At 53.7% G+C, this 5000-nt stretch overlaps 1 non-coding gene across 1 annotated transcript in view; it reads left to right on the top strand.

Annotated features, from left to right (window-relative positions):
• Positions 1–3881: 3881 nt before the first annotated feature.
• Positions 3882–5000, top strand: part of LOC126141719 (small subunit ribosomal RNA) — a 1909-nt gene continuing 790 nt past the window's right edge. The window contains exon 1 of the ribosomal RNA XR_007529561.1: positions 3882–5000. This exon is cut by the window's right edge and continues 790 nt beyond it. This is a non-coding gene — a ribosomal RNA (small subunit ribosomal RNA).

Genomic DNA, 5000 nt, shown 5'->3' with positions numbered 1-5000 from the left:
GAGAATGTGACCAAACTACATTGCCGTCTGGCCCAGAAACGACACCTCCATCTACAGGAATCCAACGGAACTACACCAACCATACTGCCAAACCACAGCATCGCCATCTATGACAATGTGACGAAACCACATGCAATAGCCCCATCTACGCGAATCGGACGACACTACGTCCACCATGTCGCGCGCAACACGAAAACTAAATACCGCCATCTGCAAGTCTCCCGAAACATGACCTGCTGCACCGACGATACCGCCATCTATGAGACGCCACCCCGACTACGACATCGCTAGGTCCCACAGTACCCATTTTCCGACGCCACCCACAAAGCCTGCATCATCTGTCCACCACAGGAACCCGAACGCCAGTGCCTGCGTCGCACGAAGTAGTCAACCGACAATCACTCCACCCGCACCCGCACGTGCCCCACCCCAACCGCCGAAATCGCAACTCCAGCGGATGAACGGCGGACTCTTCCCGCACTCGTACGTTGCAATCCACCCCTATATCTTGCGTTTCACGAAGAGTTATATCCAATATGCCAAATTCCCGCTGTCCCTATACATGCTGTAAGTCTGTGCACACAATATGAACCACACCTCAGCGAGACACTCTATCACACATTACTCTCTGCCTGTAACAGACACAGATACAATATGTAAGCACCAGCATGGACCAACGTCCGGTGCATCCTCTCCGCCACAGTACACCATCCACACTATGATAACCACACCAGGGGGTCCAATTCTAAAATAGAATATCCCACCCGTCCGACATCCACAATTGCTCAGATAAGCCACCAACACCCACACATGTCCTACACAGGGGTGCACCCAACACCACCTCACTGCCTCCTGTTACGGCACAGAAACAATGGCAGGAATGAATCACACAGGTCTGCCGCTCCCTTGCCGCAACCACAGACGCGGCGCGCCTCCAGTCACGAGCGAAAAGCGCATAAGCGCATCCTGACGAGACATAACTGCTGTGACATACTGACGCTGCCTCCGACATTCACTTACAATGATCACTACCAACGAACCTCGGCCCCCCCCCCCCCCCCAACACACGCTCTTACCACGTTGTGTACTGTAATCCAACCCATTTCGCACCTTAACCTAACCCATTTTGCACCTCAACCTAACCAAATTCGTAACGCAATTTGTACCGCAATGTAACGCAATTTGTACCGCAATGTAACGCAATTTGTGCTTAACCTAACCCACGTTGTGCCTTAACCTAACCCACGTTGTGCCTTAACCTAACCCACGTTGTGCCTTAACCTAACCCACGTTGTGCCTTAACCTAACCCACGTTGTGCCTTAACCTAACCCACGTTGTGCCTTAACCTAACCCAAGTTGTGCCTTAACCTAACCCAAGTTGTGCCTTAACCTAACCCAAGTTGTGCCTTAACCTAACCCAAGTTGTGCCTTAACCTAACCCAAGTTGTGCCTTAACCTAACCCAAGTTGTGCCTTAACCTAACCCAAGTTGTGCCTTAACCTAACCCAAGTTGTGCCTTAACCTAACCCAAGTTGTGCCTTAACCTAACCCAAGTTGTGCCTTAACCTAACCCAAGTTGTGCCTTAACCTAACCCAAGTTGTGCCTTAACCTAACCCAAGTTGTGCCTTAACCTAACCCAAGTTGTGCCTTAACCTAACCCAAGTTGTGCCTTAACCTAACCCAAGTTGTGCCTTAACCTAACCCAAGTTGTGCCTTAACCTAACCCAAGTTGTGCCTTAACCTAACCCAAGTTGTGCCTTAACCTAACCCAAGTTGTGCCTTAACCTAACCCAAGTTGTGCCTTAACCTAACCCAAGTTGTGCCTTAACCTAACCCAAGTTGTGCCTTAACCTAACCCACGTTGTGCCTTAACCTAACCCACGTTGTGCCTTAACCTAACCCACGTTGTGCCTTAACCTAACCCACGTTGTGCCTTAACCTAACCCACGTTGTGCCTTAACCTAACCCACGTTGTGCCTTAACCTAACCCAAGTTGTGCCTTAACCTAACCCAAGTTGTGCCTTAACCTAACCCAAGTTGTGCCTTAACCTAACCCAAGTTGTGCCTTAACCTAACCCAAGTTGTGCCTTAACCTAACCCAAGTTGTGCCTTAACCTAACCCAAGTTGTGCCTTAACCTGCTCTGTAATTGGCATATGACACGTTACATTAATCCAGTGTTGTCTAACCACAACCCTCTGAATATAGTTCGCTACTCGCACCGCCCACCCTCTTGTGTATCGTTTCATGTTCAACACTTCGCAAGTGTTGCTTACTTTTTACATGCTCCCGCTGTACACTGTAATGTGGACGACTGCAGGATGTACATCGCCCCCCCCCTCCCCCCTGCCTTCGCACGCTGGTCGTTCAGGTGCTTGCGTGTTCAATGCCCTTCGCAGCTGTTCACTGGCATTCGCATGTCGAAGCGCTCAGTCTACGTCGTGGTACGGCCTGTGTCCACTGTCCGCTGATGTCGTAAGCTTAACCCTCACATTGTACTGCACATAGGTCCGTATGTACTGAATGATACGCTGTGGCACATGTGTGACTGTACAACGACTGCGCCCAACAACAGCGAACCATACGGTCCAAATGTTGTGCACTCAGCCACGTGCCGTCTCCCCATAACAGCTACATTGCAGTGTGGTACGCCATAGAGACGTGTGGGAGTAACGGACGCCCTGGATGGCGATCAGCATGAGCCGTCTGTTGATGTAGTGGCGCGTGTATTCAAACGTAGTCGTCTCTTCTCACACAGTGTGATAGCATGGTGCACCGCGTTCCACATCTGCGACATGGTACAGATGCTGGTTGACAGTCGGTCTCGTAATGGACATCGCATACGTAGGGGGCCACCTCCCACGTGTTCTCTAGTCGTGCACATTTTGTTGCGTGTATGTGGGCAGACGTAGTGTGTCGTGACACCTAACAGACAGGTATGCAATAATCGTTGCATTTGCAAACTGGGATGGACGTCTACGTTTGCTGGTGACGTTACGCAAATGAACAACTGGTAAACCCATTGTGGTGCGGTTGTTGTTGCTGGAGGTAAATCAGTAAGGGCAAATCTGTGTGTGAAGCGATACGCGGCGGTGGCTGGGCGGGACCGTCCCCGGCCGGTGAGGGGGGGCCGCCCGGCGTGCTGGCCGCGCGGTGCGTGGGCGCACGCGCTACAGCCGGCTGGTGGGGGCGCCCAGTGGCAGGCGCGCCGGCCGACGGACGCGGCAGGCGGCGCAGCTGCGCGCCGGGGCACCCTGCGCGCGGCGCCGGGCGGCCAAAGTGGGTCCTCGCGGGCCCGGTGCGAAGCGCGGTGGACATCTGCAGTGTGCTGGTCCGACTGAGGACTGTGTGCGTTGAGGATGCGCCGCCGCCCGGCACTCGGCGCCGCGACGCCGTCTGCTGCTCGGTCGCCCCAGCGGTTCTCGCTGGTGGTTTGTATCGCAGTTGTGCAGACGTGTTGGCACGTGCGCTGTGCTGGGAGAGTTCGCTTCGGCACCCACGTGGGGCCTTTGCCCTTCTGTGGCGCTGGCGTTGGAGCTGCCGGTCACCGTAGGTGGCGCGTGTTGTCTCCCGCCGGCAATGCCACGACAGCACGCTCCCGGGCCTCTGTCGGCAGCGGCAAGCTCAGTTGGGAGCACGGGTGGTCGCACCTAAAGCGTCTACTCGCCTAACTCCGGGCGATTGCGCCTCTCTCGAACCCGACCAAGTACTTAGGACGGCGCTGCGCGCCGCCGGGACCTGAGAGGGTTTCGAGGTGTATTGTGCAGGGGAGCTCAGCCTCCTCCTGTTTGCAGAATAATTGAGCGGACGCTTGCGTGTTCGCGCGGGCCCCTGGGACACACTCCCGGGCGGCCGGCTGCTCAGCTCTAGTTGACGCAGCTCCCTGGTTGATCCTGCCAGTAGTCATATGCTTGTCTCAAAGATTAAGCCATGCATGTCTCAGTACAAGCCGCATTAAGGTGAAACCGCGAATGGCTCATTAAATCAGTTATGGTTCCTTAGATCGTACCCACGTTACTTGGATAACTGTGGTAATTCTAGAGCTAATACATGCAAACAGAGTCCCGACCAGAGATGGAAGGGACGCTTTTATTAGATCAAAACCAATCGGTCGGCTCGTCCGGTCCGTTTGCCTTGGTGACTCTGAATAACTTTGGGCTGATCGCACGGTCCTCGTACCGGCGACGCATCTTTCAAATGTCTGCCTTATCAACTGTCGATGGTAGGTTCTGCGCCTACCATGGTTGTAACGGGTAACGGGGAATCAGGGTTCGATTCCGGAGAGGGAGCCTGAGAAACGGCTACCACATCCAAGGAAGGCAGCAGGCGCGCAAATTACCCACTCCCGGCACGGGGAGGTAGTGACGAAAAATAACGATACGGGACTCATCCGAGGCCCCGTAATCGGAATGAGTACACTTTAAATCCTTTAACGAGTATCTATTGGAGGGCAAGTCTGGTGCCAGCAGCCGCGGTAATTCCAGCTCCAATAGCGTATATTAAAGTTGTTGCGGTTAAAAAGCTCGTAGTTGGATTTGTGTCCCACGCTGTTGGTTCACCGCCCGTCGGTGTTTAACTGGCATGTATCGTGGGACGTCCTGCCGGTGGGGCGAGCCGAAGGCGTGCGACCGCCTCGTGCGTGTTCGTGCGTCCCGAGGCGGACCCCGTTGAAATCCTACCAAGGTGCTCTTTATTGAGTGTCTGGGTGGGCCGGCACGTTTACTTTGAACAAATTAGAGTGCTTAAAGCAGGCAAGCCCGCCTGAATACTGTGTGCATGGAATAATGGAATAGGACCTCGGTTCTATTTTGTTGGTTTTCGGAACCCGAGGTAATGATTAATAGGGACAGGCGGGGGCATTCGTATTGCGACGTTAGAGGTGAAATTCTTGGATCGTCGCAAGACGAACAGAAGCGAAAGCATTTGCCAAGTATGTTTTCATTAATCAAGAACGAAAGTTAGAGGTTCGAAGGCGATCAGATACCGCCCTAGTTCTAAC

The sequence above is a fragment of the Schistocerca cancellata genome, unplaced genomic scaffold (genome assembly GCF_023864275.1).
Source record: "Schistocerca cancellata isolate TAMUIC-IGC-003103 unplaced genomic scaffold, iqSchCanc2.1 HiC_scaffold_745, whole genome shotgun sequence".
In the NCBI taxonomy this organism is placed as follows: domain Eukaryota; kingdom Metazoa; phylum Arthropoda; class Insecta; order Orthoptera; family Acrididae; genus Schistocerca; species Schistocerca cancellata.
This window is presented reverse-complemented; position numbering and strand designations above follow the sequence as displayed.